Source organism: Brienomyrus brachyistius, unplaced genomic scaffold (assembly GCF_023856365.1).
Source record: "Brienomyrus brachyistius isolate T26 unplaced genomic scaffold, BBRACH_0.4 scaffold76, whole genome shotgun sequence".
Taxonomy (NCBI): Eukaryota; Metazoa; Chordata; class Actinopteri; order Osteoglossiformes; family Mormyridae; genus Brienomyrus; species Brienomyrus brachyistius.
In genome coordinates this window covers 602,753-618,018 of record NW_026042351.1, presented here as the reverse complement: position 1 = coordinate 618,018, position 15,266 = coordinate 602,753, and the positions used below count along the sequence as shown (strand labels likewise).

At 45.9% G+C, this 15,266-nt stretch overlaps 2 long non-coding RNA genes across 2 annotated transcripts in view; one reads left to right on the top strand and one right to left on the bottom strand.

Moving 5' to 3' along the window:
* Positions 1-5,016, bottom strand: part of LOC125726799 (uncharacterized) — a 148,114-nt gene extending 143,098 nt beyond the window's left edge. Inside the window, exon 1 of the long non-coding RNA XR_007388401.1 lies at positions 4,950-5,016. This is a non-coding gene — a long non-coding RNA (uncharacterized LOC125726799). The remainder of the gene's footprint in view (positions 1-4,949) is intronic.
* An 8,013-nt stretch (positions 5,017-13,029) lies between these two features.
* Positions 13,030-14,973, top strand: LOC125726796 (uncharacterized). The gene is made up of 6 exons (XR_007388398.1): positions 13,030-13,395; positions 13,652-13,799; positions 13,832-13,907; positions 14,196-14,279; positions 14,568-14,663; positions 14,926-14,973. It is a non-coding gene; the product is annotated as an uncharacterized LOC125726796 (long non-coding RNA).
* Positions 14,974-15,266: the final 293 nt, after the last annotated feature.

The window sequence follows — 15,266 nt, the reverse complement described above, 5'->3', positions numbered from 1 at the left end:
GGTGGCTGCCCTTTGCTGCCAAGCTGACTCTCACCTCCATGTGTACAGAGCTCCATGTCCAGGGGCTGACAGTGCATATGGTGATGCCACCTCAGCTAACACTATATTATAATACAACTTCCTGCTGATTCACCTGCCTGTTGATTTTGGCTGTTAAAATTTGCTCTCTCATATATTATAATGTGTTTAATAATAAAATACTCAGCCAGGGCTTTTGGTTTTGGTTACGTCCATTTCTTTCCACTCAGGCTACCCAGAAACTCGTCCAGTCCCTCGTCATCTCACGCCTGAACTACTGCAACTCGCTTCTAGCGGGTTTACCACTGCGTGCCATCTGTCCCCTCCAACTGCTTCAGAATGCAGCTGCTCGACTTGTTTTCAACCTTCCAAAGTTCCCACACCATTCCTTTGCTACGCTCCCTCCACTGGCTTCCTGTAGCTGCCCGCATCAAATTCAAAACACTGATGCTCGCATACAAAGCCAAAAATGGTCTGGCACCATCCTACCTAAAAGACCTCATCACACCCCGTACTGCACCCCCATCTCTCCGATCCTCCAGCACTGCTAGACTGGTCCCACCACCCCTCAAGGCACAAGGACGACACACATCTCGGCTCTTCTCTGTCCTGGCACCTAGTTGGTGGAATAAACTCCCCCTTGATGTCCGAACAGCGGAAACCTTGGCTGTCTTCAAGCGACAACTCAAAACTTTCCTTTTTCAGAAATACCTGAAGTAGTACTCTGTATTCTTACCCAGCTCTTTTCCGTGTGTGTGTATGTGTACAAAAAAAAAATTATTATTGTTGCACTTTCTCAACAGTGTTCAGATAGATGGTATTCATAGCCTGGGTCCTTATTGAGCTAGTATCGGAAAAATTCATCGCAGCGTCTTAAAGCACTTATGTAAGTCGCTCTGGCTAAGGGCGTCTGCCAAATACTATAAATGTAAATGTAAACGTCTCTGCAAACTATTTCTGTTCGTCAGACAAAACCAGCGTGTTATTGCTTTTCTCCCCAGTCATGTACATCAGCGAGTTGAATGGTCTTCCTCAGTCTTTTCAGATATTCCTGAAGCTCCTCAAAATCACTCATCAAGCATCGTAGGCACAAAGTCCAGCTGCTTGGCCTGTCAAAATTGAAGCTTCCTGGAGGTTCTACTGAAAATATCTGCTCCACCTCTCATGTTATTTTCTTTGCTCCCCCTCTTGGAAACGCATCTGTAAGCTGGCCAGCTCCCTCACTTACTGTAGCAGGCCCTAGTATTGCCAGATCCTCTGTATTTCCTCTGACCTTCAAACTAATGTTGGTTTTCTACTCACGGGCTCCTGCTGCCAATCTTCTGACACCATGTATAATATTCTGCTGCGAATCTTAGAATTTCCAACAGACCACGACCACAGATGCATTCAGACTCAGCCTTTTACTTCTGTATCCTCTCCTTTTCTTGTATCTCCCCTTACCCAATGCTTTAGTGCCCCCTAGTGTCCTGACATGGTTCTGTTATAACACTTGGTGGTGGTTATAATCCCCGCAAAATAATTCAGCCCTGTCATTTTTATGTCTTCTGTAAATATAAAACTTACCAAAGAATAGTGTCAGAATGGCAGGATACACCTGTGTGTATTTCCTACTGTCTCATTGAGCTGAAAGAATCACCCACATAATATGAGGACAAAATTTATTGGAAACCAGCTGAAAACTGTCAACACCAACCTCTATGGCAGGTACCTTTACAGAAATGCAACATGAAAAATCCACAAATACCCATATAACATATTGCTGATCCCAAAACTCTCAACCTCCCACAGTCTCTCGACCTCCACAGACTAAAAATGATGTCACGTTATTTTACTAATAAGTGCTGGCAAGTTTCAGGACTGGAACCACTGATATTAGACAGACGTACAGGATACTGGCTATCAATCGAATTTTCAGGTGCAGAACTTTGGGGACACAAGCAAAAAGTTACTCATTGATGCCTTTAGTGTAACTTAGGTACAAAAAAAATACATCTGCTCATCTCTTTTCCCGCAAGTTGGCACTGGGGCTTGTGGTGAACCAATTAGCAAAGTTTATCACTATAAGCCCCACCCAGTAGCTCTTGGTTGAGTGAAAAGGAAATCTTCTGGAGTAGGAACTAAAAAAAATTAAGGAAAAACCTCCTAGGACCTACAATCGGGCCAAGTTCCTGGGGTGAAAATATGATAGAAGTTCCAGGTTCTTGAAAAAAGGTTCTGGTTCTTGAAAATGTTTTCTCTGGCACCTTGTATGCACCAAGTTTGCTTCACTTCCTAAGAACAGAAGGCAGTGCAGACAAGTGTCCATGTTTTATACAGTCGATGGGTCAGAGTATATTCACAGACAAAAGAGGCTCACACTGAAACATAACAGAGCAGAGTTATAACTTTCTGTTTAAATTTCTCAAATCAAATGAAATCTTAATTTATCATTAAACTTTGGAAATATACAGTAATATTCTAAATGTCCCAGACTGTTTAATATATCGATCACTTTAAATTTGTATTTCTGATGCACGTCATACCCAGGGTGAACCCCTGCCTTGGGCTGGCTGGGATGGGCCCAGGCTCCCCTGCAACAATGACCCGCATGTGGATGGATGGATACTGTATGTACATTAGTCAGCCACATATGCTGTACGGCTTTGTTTTCCGGACAGTCTGGGCTACTCAGATATGTCATAATCTGATGTGTAAATGCCGACAGTCTTGATGTCATCCTTCTTATCAGGAAAAACTACTTGTGCATATAGATATTTCTCAATTTTTAGTCTCATCTAATATAAAAATTGGACAATAAAAAGCTTATTTTAGTTCATGGTCCACTGGATAAACACAGACATTACAGATGGTTTTAGAGTCTAATGCTGAATGTTGTTTGCTGTCATTTTTCTGCCTGCATATGCTGTGATTGGTGCAGTGAAATTTGAGAATGTGTTTGTGGTCAGTATCATAGCCTCAGACGACAAACCAGCGCTGTAGCGCGTCACTGTGTTTACATGTGGGAGGGGTTCCAGTTACATAATGGGCTCGTTCTAATCCAACTGTTTTGATGGAGGTCAACATACCTATACAACGTTTTTGAATACATAATGCAAAAATATGAAGCAATTATCTTCTTAATAAACAGCATATTGCATTTTTTGAGTGAAATTCCATTCCTTAATTTATAGGCTTATAATAAATACATATACTTTCCCCTATAACGCTAGTGAGTGGATCATTGCGGAAGCGAATATATATGCTTTGTTTTCCGTCTAATGTGAATAATCTCAATGGTTTATGGATTGTTAGGGCTGCATTTTAGTGGAAAATGTTTAAAATACATGCCTCATTGCGCACAGGATTACTCTAGCACATAACCTTGCAACTTGGACGCCCGGACCGAGTACGGTCTCTCGATTGCAGATATGCCAGGACAACCTGACTGCAGGAGGGGTCTGAAAGCGCGTGTCCTCTGTCAGCATCCAGACCGCTCTACCCCAAAACGTCAGTCCGTACGGAGTGCCGAAAGGGTCAAAACGTATTGTTTGTTTTTGGTAATAAGCTGAAAATTGACATGCTTACGTGAACATTTTGTTTTGGCATACGGTTCATTACAAAAATGGAAAGCCCCTCACCTTGTTGAGTGTTTTATCAAAGTAACAGAACACCTTAAACCTGTTAATTTAAAGAAAAGAAAACGATAAGTGTGGCTGCATATCTAAGCTTTTCTGTCAGTGTTCATGTAAACAAACTATGTATAGAAATGAGGTTTTCCTTTGGATAAGCAGACAGATGAAATATCTGTGTTCAGTAATAAAACGAGTTGAATAAGTACCTCTAACTGTCAGTCTCTTTCCCATGCGCTCATGCTTTGTGTGGCTCTGCACTGCCATCTGCTGACAGAATAAAGTAGTTGCACCCAAGACATGCTAAAGACCTGCTGGAGAATTTCCACAGTAATATGGCATGTTCATGTTCATTATAACCACATTCACGGTGCCTCCTGCTGACAGGCTTGATTGTAGCACATTGCTATGAGTCTTCAATCAAACTGACACAAATGTATAACATTCATGGTAACTGATATCGTGTTTCTCTCCCAAAGCACCTTCTGAAGTGAGAATTGTGCTTTTGGGAAAAACAGGATCTGGGAAGAGCAGCACAGGAAATGTTATCCTGGGGGAAGAGAACGAGTCAGTGAAGATGGTACTGAAGTGGTTTGGGGAGGAAGCCCTGAAACACACAGGTGTCCTCTTCACACAGGCTGATGGGCTTAAAGAAAACCAAACCACTGAGGAATATGTGAAGGAGAACAAGGATCTGAAGGAACTTGTTGATAAGTGTGGAGGCCGAGTCCATGTCATTCACTCTAAGCACTGGAACAGAAAAGATAAAAATGCTCAGTCTGCAGATCATGGAACAACTACAGCAAGTGATGATAGAGAGGACAGAAGCTGGGGAATCACAGGCTGTTCAGGCACTGGAGGAAATGAAGAAGTTTAACCGTCATTCTACACACATATTTTACATACATGGGCTACTGACTGGGGGCATCAAGAATAATTTACTGTAAGAAGCAATGATAATAGAAGATAATAATGACAAAACATTTCTTCCCAAAGTATTATTAGTTATGTAATTAATGTCATCTAAAGATAAATGTCACTAATATTTTTTTACAATTCATTAGCATATTTTGTCAAATGAAAATCTATACTTTTCTTCAACACAACGTGCAGCTTCTATGTGCAACCAGAGAGTTGCAGGTTCGAGCCCTGGTTTCTCCTGACCCCATGAAAGTGTCTTTGAGCAAGATACTGAACCCAAAATTGCCCCCGGCATGCAGCTTGGCGCCTTGCATGGCATGATGTTTAGATTATCCTCGTGTTGGTGTAAAACTATGACATGTTGCCTGTCAAAGTGTGTCAGCTTCGCCATTTCAGAACCTCTGCTAAAATCATCCTAGTATTTGCAGCGACCGTCCAGTGCAGCCATGTATTTTTTTACTTGACCACTAACACACCTCATACAGCTAGTCAATCTCTCACTGACCTTTTAAACCAATATATTTAATTATTTAATTAATCTGTTGGTGAAATTTAACAAAATCATGGAACGGCTGAGGTGCCCCTGAGGAGAAGTTTGGGAACTGAAGCGGAGTTCATCTAGCCATCCAACTAGATATCAGTAACTTTTTAGAAAACAGAAGAATTTATTACTAGTTTTTATTGCGTTACTCTTAATTTGCACATGTTCTAATGTTAAATTGTGTTTTTTGTTCTAAGCCAAAGTACACTTGCTACCCAGATAAACAGCTTTAAACATTTCTTTGGACTGCCTAAGACTTTTGCACAGTACTGTATATATACACACACGCAGTTATACAGATGTATAGAAAACATGCTTGAGCGATTATAACGACCATTTTGCATGTAATGACTTATACAATGAACTAACACCAGATGTTTTGGGGGGTCAGACTTTTCAACAGAGAACCAGTATAATATGTGACCCATCACCACGAAATGAGTCTTATTCCCCACCCATAAGAGTCACCCATAAGACTCATTTCATGGTGATGAGTCACATATATTTTGACTAACATGTCATAAACAATTGAAAATGTAGGAATCAGCAGATGATTGTACATAATTATTCGCACTACTGAGCCAAAGCATTTGCAATTTGACAAAAAGAATGAGACTTTGCATGTATGATGTGCAAAAGGGACTCGATGATGTGGAGGTTGTACAAGTAGTTATGAGAATTTCATTTCTGAGCTGGGAAATGTAAGTAAAGAATGAGTGTGGTCTATGTGCGTTTCCCAAAAGCCTTCGTTATTCCAGAATTAACAGACAAACTTTAAGTAGCACTTTGTTGGCTCTTCCCAGCCTCCACGTGAGAAAAGCACAAACTGTCAATAAGAGGAAAATCGATTGTCAATGGCAAAATGAGTCAAATCATTGCTACATGACGCATGTAAACATGAACAATATAACATATAATCCAAATCTAAACGTCTGAAAACGCACAGACATAATAACAAATTAAATTATCAGTTGCAAATATACCAATAGGCTGAAAACGTGATGGGGCTCTTTGTACAAAGAAACCATGGACAGCAGCCAGAGAAAGAGGAAACATCAGCTCTGCAAGGCGGCGATACAACTAATGGAGGAGGTGGGGGAACAATGGGGGGAATCACTGCCAGGATGAAAGGCTACTGTGGCCAGCAGTGATCTGGGACTGAAGTCTGCAGGAAATGGCAGGACTTCTCCAGCCTCACAAAGTGATAACTGGGGATAAATGGGGATTGGGGATCATGCTGACTGGGCAGAGGGTCAGGAGCTGCGTCACATACACAGGACAACACAGAGGGAGCTGCAAGCACTCGGGAAAGAAAAGGGTCATTTTTCATAGAGACAATTCCTCACTACGGCTTGTGGGGACTGAGCGTCTTCATATACAGTCAGAGGATGAGGGACCCGGTAACAGCGATGGCTGGCAGCTCTTAGCCCTTCAGACGCGTCGATTGGTACACAGGGCAGTTGTTGTGCCAGGGAATGCAGTTGATTGCAGTTCTTCCTTTGCAGTACAAGGCGAATTTGATCAGTGAAATCATTCATTGTATTTATATTGCCAACAGGTATGGAATGTACTGTGAGACCTTTTGAGCTGGGTGAATGTTAAGTGGGACAAAGGTGAACTGGGACACTCATATGTCTGATACTCTGTATGGGTCTTATATCAGCAGCATTGTTACATTCCCCGAAAAAGAGCATCAGTGTGTTTTGGCCAAACTCTGTGTCTCTGTGACACGACAGCAGGCAAAAATTCAAAGAAGGATGTAGAAAATAAGGAGTGGGGGGGGAGCACTGGTTACTCTACCAGCAAGATAACCATCTACTTTTGTTATGAAGGGTTTCGGGAAATGCTTGCTAATTAACGGCCAAACTTAAATGCTAGTTAACAAACTGCTTAGCGTTTGAAAGCTTTCAGGAAAGCCAGCCCAGTTTGGTGACACCAGGCAGAATGATGGCTGACGACCGCAGTGGAAGCTGTTTCATTGGTCTGAATATGTTATAGGAGGATTCGCATATAATTTTCACTTTGCTGATTAAAATCATATATCTGCTTTTATTGAAATATCACTTTCTGTTTTTGTAAATGCTGAAATGAAAACAAGCAATGTGAGCTATATTTGTGTGGAAAAGAAGAGGAACTATTTCAAGAAAATTAATTAAATAGCTTTATGTCAGCCCACAAATACAACAGGAGTGTGTAAGCTTTTGACATCCACTGTAAACATATTCCGCCCCCTCTCTGGGGCTATTATCAGCTGTCGGCCGCCTCCTGTTGGCATTCCTCACTTCCTCATGGGTGGTTTTGTGCTCGACCGTGGGCATCTTGCGGTTTCTATGACGTCACACCATTTGATCTTACATCACTCCAGGGTCTCATCCTCTCTGTCCTCAGTGCTCTTCTTCTGGCAGGACTGGGGATGAGAGAGTCCAGTTGTCTGATGCAGTGGGTCCCTCTCACTGGATGGTATAATTTAGAAGCTGATCATTTATGTCTGTTATTACAGTCAGTGACGCTAAAAGGTGAGCTTCAGTGAACCGTGTGTGGCAGCTGCAGGAACAGAGGCACTCAGGCAAACCCAAGTGCAGAATATTACCCCCGAATGGCAGCTTTTTATTAGCAACAGGGAGACCTGGGATGGGGGAAGGGTGGGGGGGGGGGGGGGGGGTGCTGAAGGGCTGTTTGCTCTGATGGGTCCAGGCCAGTCACTGGGAACGTCAGCACTGGTGTTTTGACAGGTCGCTGCTGCCTGTATTTTGTCTGAAATTTTGTGGTTTCCTTTCAATAGGCTGTCAGGCTGTAGAGTCACAGAGAGGCTGTTCTTCCCTGACTTCAGCTCTGAAGTCAAACCTCAGAAATCTGGATCTGAGCTACAATCACCCAGGAGACTCAGGAGTGAAGCTGCTCTCTGCTGTACTGGAGGATCCCAGCTGTAAACTGGAGAAGCTGAAGTGAGTAGAGAATGAATATTTTATGTTGGTTTAAGTCAAGTTTATTTATATAGCACATCTTCATATAAGAAGGTCATTCAAAGTGCTTTCCAGAAAAGATAATAAGAAATAAAATACGTAATGCACAAAGTAAAATCGTAGGACTAAATATGACAATGAAAAATTTAATTAAAAGAACATGAAACGTTTAAGGACGTTTAAGGATATTAAAAGTGACAAATTACCAGTCCCATCAGACTGCCATTGGCCATCCACCTGCGGCCCAGGGTGCTCCGGTCACAGGAGCACTTATGTTCCACTATGCTGTTCGTTATGGACACACTGTGGGCAGCACAGGGATTCAGATCGGCCAGGCCGTTCCTCCCAATCACACCCTTCCAGGTTTCACTGTCGCTACGCACATCAGCGTTAATGTCTCCCAGCAGGACAATGCAGTCCCCACGGGGGGCACCTCCCAGCCCCCCCTCCCAGGTCTCCAAGAAGGCCAGGTACTCTGAGCTGATGTTCGGTGCATACACATAAACAGTCAGACCCCCTCCGCCAACTCGAAGGGGAAGGGAGGTAACCCTCTCGCTCACTGGGGTGAACTCCAATGTTCTGGCACTGAATTGGGGGGGCTATTAGCTTATTTCACAGAGGTCACCATTTTTGCAAATGAAAATGAGGCTGAGGTGGGATGAATTCCACAAAATTCGTTGATGCTAGTGTGGCATATTGTTGTGAACCAGGATGTACATCTTATCAAAGACGAGAATGTGATCAATGTTTGTCTTTCCCTTGATTTCCTTGTAACCGGGACACTTAGAAGCTAAGCTCAAAGTTAGAAAACACACTTTTGCAGAATCATGGATTTACAGTAGTGAGGATGTTTCGTATAACCAAGCTGCCTTCTGCTATAGTTCCTCACAGTGGTGCTGAAGATTTTTATTTTCTATGTGAAAACCCAAGATCCATTTGAGGTGAAGTACCTGACTCTGCTTGGACCTAAAATATATTCATACCCCATTGATTAACTCTGTAATGTACCATGTATGTTTAGTAATATGTATCCAGCGTTTTCAGCCTATCTCAGGATAATAGTGCTTGTGCGTGTTGTCTCAGAAAATTGGAAACTCAGAAAATAAATCAAGCTTGTTTATGAGTAACGTTAGTCATTCACGCTACAAACAATATTTTGATGTTTGCTGAATAGCTAGTACATTGACACTTAGCCTATGCCTGTCAAAATCCTTTAATATCAGTAATGTTCCCCTCTATTCAGTCGCTGTATCCTTTTAACAGAACTGCTCTTGATATTCAACATCCCTCCTCAGCCCATTTTTCAGCATCGTTTATGGTAAAATGTGGCACCAGCTCAAAGTTTACGGTCCAAGCCGTTATGTGACTGTACTTCCAGGCTTCCACTTGGGGTGACTCCCTCCTCTGCCTCGCTTTCCATTCAAAATGGCGGCCATGTGAAATCAGCACATAAGTAGACCCACACCTGCCCAGCACCTCTCACCAGGGGCAAGTCAAGAGTGGAATAGAGGGGAGTCCAGCCCCTCTCAAGCCCAACCCCTGCATACACTGCCACTTGATCCACATTGCACCCAACCCCCACAACTCGCCCTGCAGATGGTGGATACACAGGAGGGGGGGCCCATGTAAATTTGGCGCTCACCTGCTCCAGGGAAGGGTCCCGGTCTCCCCAATCTGGGCAGGGTCACATGATCCTTAGTGTTAGTGACTCACACTTTGTCTGGCCGCTCACCCAGGAACAATTTGCCTTGGCAGACCCAAACAGGGGCAGCTCCCCCGACAACATAGCTGCTAACCTCACAGAGGGACACGAACCCTTCCAGCACAATAGTGTCAATACATGGAAGGGCCCAAACGTCACCCCCGATCTACCAACATATCGCACTTATGAGAAGGGTCGCCTCAATAAAAATGATGGTTTTGCCAAGAATTAATTATTTATTTTCAATGATCCCGAGCAAACCACCACCTGACTGGTTTAGATCTCTGGACTCCGCCATCTCTAAATTCCTCTGGAAAGATAAACCCCCATGTATTAGCTTAAAAACACTGCAAAGGACTAAGGACAAAGGAGGACTAGATCGGCCTAACTTTCACCACTATTTCTTAGCCAACAGGCTCCAAAACATCTCAGGGTGGTTAAAATATACCCTCTTAGATGAGCCTTGGCTAGACGTAGAACAAGCACCATGCAATAATATAAAGATTTCGGATCTACCATTCATTAGCTCAAATATTAAACGACACGAATGCTTCAAAAGCATCAGTATCAGCTCTTCTCTGACAGCGTGGTGGGAGTTTCTAAAAGCGACTGAGTCTTCATTAATCCCATGCAAACGTACTCCCATCTGGAACAACCCTGATGTACTACTAAATAATAATATGATAAACTTCCCAGATTGGAGTTGTAAAGGTATTAAATACTTGGAACATATATTCGAAGGAATAGACTTTATTCCCTTTGACATATTAGTTAAACGATATGGGATTAACAAGAACAAATTTTTAGAATATCAACAAGTTAAATCTATAGTAAAAAAGAAATTAGGGTTTAATCAAATCAAATTACAAATACCACCAAGTGTGGCAGAATTCCTTAATCTTAAAACCCCCAAATTACTGTCTAAAATATACAGGACACTTTCTAAAATGGATGAATCAATATCCCTTCCCATTGCAAAATGGGAGGCAGATCTATCAGTCAGCTGGGACCACAACTTCTGGTCTAAGATATGTTTAAAAACCTTTAAACTGATTAGAAATCCCAGTTTACAGTTAATACAATACAAAATCCTGCATGGAGTGCACTATACAGGGCATCGGATGTTCAGGATGGGTTTTACGTCTTCTAACAACTGCTCACACTGTCAAGGCGACACACCTGACAGTTACATCCACGCTTTTTGGTTCTGTCCACCTACTCAGATGTTCTGGCGCAGGATCTGTGAAGACTTATCAAAGTGTCTGAAATGTACCATTCCAGCATCCCCTTCAGTCTGCTTGTTGGGCGACTTAGATGGTGTCACTACAGATTATGACACAACCCACATGGCTTTCACCGCCCTATGCATTGCTAAGAAGACTGTCCTTATGAACTGGAAGAATAAAAATAATCTTAATATCAACCAATATAGAGACGGTTTGTTGAACCATATTAGTCTTGATACAGCTTCTGCCGCCACACTAGATCAATCTCTCTGGGCTCCTTTGATCAGCTCCATCACCTAGTGGGGGTGGGGGGTCACGGTTTTGTCCTGCTTTGGTCGGTGTCGTTGGCATGGGGGGGGCATATTGGCTTGGGGCGTCTGGGGGTTCCCTGGGGGTGGGTTGCTGGGGGGATTCGGCGATGGGACTGCGGTCCTGGCCTGGATGGGGCTTTGGTGGCTCTTGGGTGGGATCCTTCTGGCGGCTGCAGGCGGCGCTGCTGGGGGAGCCTGTGCCGGCGGACGTAGGTTCCCGGCCTGGTGGCCGTGCTGCTCCTGGGTAGATCCGGGACGGGCTTGGGGTTCTGGGGGCGCTCTGGTCCTGGGTCCTGGTACAGTAGGTGTGTCGCCGGGGTGTGGGTTGGTGCATGCATGGGGGCTCGGCCCCGGTGCGGGGGCCTTCAGCGCGTCGGTGGAGCTGGGGGCCTCTTCGGCTGGCGGGGAGGTTCTTACCATCTGTCCGCGGGGGGTCCCTGCTTTTGGGGTATCCACTCTGCGGGGGTGGGGGGGGGAATCCAATAGAGGAGGAGGAAGGACTCAACCTGGATGTCTTTTGTCTTATGCAGTATGGGAGTTGACTGAATGCTGGGGCGGGGGTAGTTTTTCCTCTGGAGTGGGGGCCAGTGAGGAGCCTTGGGCTCTGTGGGGCCGGGTGGTGCCGCTGCCTTGGGCCCCGGTCTGGATGGGCCTGGGCCCCCTGCCCTGGGTGGATTTCGGGGAGCGGGGGGTGCCTATGGGGGTCAGCGGGGGAGCTGGCTCCAGAGGGGGGGGGAACTTGCCGCCCCCCCCCCATTCCTTTGTTCCCCATCCCGAAGTGCCTCCCTCCTCCCGCACCATCACACCACCACACATGTAGGGCTTTGAGGTGCAGGTGCGTTGCTGGGATACAGGGGAGGTATTCCTCCTCTGTCCCCTCGCGACCACCTGCATCTCAATCATACATCTCAATCATACATCACAACTTAGACACTCATCACTGACTCTCTCATGACACATACATTTAGGGCGTTGGGGATGGGCACACAGAATGGCATCCAGAGGGCGGTCTGTTCATTCAGCCCTACCTCTGGTGCCAGGGCCCACATCTCAATTTTAATTGCACATAGACATTGAGGGTTCTGGTGAGGGGCCGAGCTAACACCAACTGTTGGTCGGCAGGGGGTGGTTAGTGCCATGCCCTTCACCTGTTTTAAAAGCACTTTAGAACAACACGCACCAACACCACATCTGAGCGGGCGAAGGGGGGCATGGGGTCTTTTCACACCACCGTTCTCCGTTCGCCATTTGGGGCTGGGGGCTGAGAGAGGAAGAGCTGGCCGTCTGGTCGGGGTCTGGATTGGTAGGCTTCTCGGCTGCTGCGGGGTCCGGGGTGGTCTTCTGGTCTCCTCGCCAGAGGAAAAAAATGGGGTATATATGGGGAGTGAGAGTATGTGTACAGCGTTCATTTCTGTGTGTCTCCATGTTGGGTGAATGTGTAAATATTTGTTTATGTGTGCATGAGGGTGGGAACGTATGCTTGTATATGTGTGTGCCTGTTTGTCTATACGCATGTGTCAGGTTGGGTCCTAGATTCCACCCGAAATAACATCTCGGGCTCTATTCCCCCCCGCCACACTCCCTGCCGGTGGATGGGGCCCCCGGCCGCTGCTGCGTTGGTGGTTCTCGATGTCCGGGGCTGGGTGCTCGGATGGGTGCTGGCTCACCCTCGGCGGTTGCCTGGCGGGATCTGGCCCTCCTGGCTCTGTCGGGCCCTTGCTGGGGGGTGGGGGGGGCCCTTGGATCTCTGGGCCCAGGGCCTGGTCTGCCCTGGTGGGGCCGGCCGCTGGTGTAGCCTGCGGGCTCGCCGCCACGGCCCCCTGGGGCTCCTGCACTGTGGCTGCCGGATGGCCTCCCTCCGGAGCTCTCCTCTGCCCTTTTCTGGGTGAGGGGCTGCTATTCTCCCTGCGGTGGTCCTCCGGGGGCTCCCATGCCCTGGGGGGCCTCTGGATGTCTGGGGTCCGGGCCTCCTCCGTGTCGGCTTTATGTCCTTGGGGATGGGGCTGTGGCTCCCCACACACACTACTAGACATTTACATGGAGTAACCTTTTGAACACCAGCGCGCTCACATACACAGGTGTGCACACAGGGGTACAAACAGGTTCTCACAGACACAAACAGGAGTACAAACAGGTTCTCACAGACACACGCAGGTGTACAAACAGGTTCTCACAGACACAAACAGGTGTACAAACAGGTTCTCACAGACACACGCAGGTGTACAAGCCGGTTGTCACAGACACAAACAGGTGTACAAGCCGGTTGTCACAGACACAAACAGGTGTACAAACAGGTTCTCACAGACACACGCAGGTGTACAAACAGGTTCTCACAAACACATACAGGCGTACACACAGGTACTCACAGACACATACAGGTGTACACACAGGTTCTCACAAACACACACAGGTGTACACACAGGTACTCACAGACACACACAGGTGTACAAACAGGTTCTCACAGACACACACAGGTGTACACACAGGTACTCACAGACACACACAGGTGTACAAACAGGTTCTCACAGACACAAACAGGTGTACACACAGGTACTCACAGACACACACAGGTGTACAAACAGGTTCTCACAGACACACACAGGTGTACACACAGGTACTCACAGACACACACAGGTGTACAAACAGGTTCTCACAGACACACGCAGGTGTACAAACAGGTACTCACAGACACACACAGGTGTACAAACAGGTTCTCACAGACACACACAGGTGTACAAGCCGGTTGTCACAGACACAAACAGGTGTACAAACAGGTTCTCACAGACACACACAGGTGTACAAACAGGTTCTCACAGACACACGCAGGTGTACACACAGGTACTCACAGACACACACAGGTGTACAAGCCGGTTGTCACAGACACAAACAGGTGTACAAACAGGTTCTCACAGACACACACAGGTGTACAAACAGGTTCTCACAGACACACACAGGTGTACACACAGGTACTCACAGACACACACAGGTGTACAAACAGGTTCTCACAGACACAAACAGGAGTACACACAGGTTCTCACAGACACATACAGGTGTACACACAGGTTCTCACAAACACACACAGGTGTACAAACAGGTTCTCACAGACACAAACAGGTGTACAAGCCGGTTGTCACAGACACAAACAGGTGTACAAACAGGTTCTCACAGACACACGCAGGTGTACAAACAGGTTCTCACAAACACATACAGGCGTACAAACAGGTACTCACAGACACATACAGGTGTACACACAGGTTCTCACAAACACACACAGGTGTACACACAGGTACTCACAGACACACACAGGTGTACAAACAGGTTCTCACAGACACATACAGGTGTACACACAGGTACTCACAGACACATACAGGTGTGCACACAGGTGTACAAACAGGTTCTCACAGACACATACAGGTGTACAAACAGGTTCTCACAGACACATACAGGTGTGCACACAGGTGTACAAACAGGTTCTCACAGACACATACAGGTGTACACACAGGTACTCACAGACACATACAGGTGTGCACATAGGTGTACACACAGGTTCTCACAGACACATACAGGTGTACAAACAGGTTCTCACAGACACATACACAGGTGTGCACACAGGTTCTCACAGACACATACAGGTGTACACACAGGTACTCACAGACACATACAGGTGTACAAACAGGTTCTCACAGACACATACACAGGTGTGCACACAGGTTCTCACAGACACATACAGGTATACACACAGGTTCTCACAGACACACACTGTCTTGATCAGCTGTTGCTCCTTAACATTCTCATTGTGATTCGTACAGATGTTGGTTGTTGTTTTCTCTCATCAGCAGGTATTGAAGCAGATTATCTGTGGTTTTATCTGTTTCTTTTCTCTTTTCCCTCCCTCCCTCCCTCTCTATTTCCCTTCTTCTCTGTTTTCGTCCTTCTGTCCCCCTCTCTCTCCCTCTCCCTCTCTTGAGGAAAT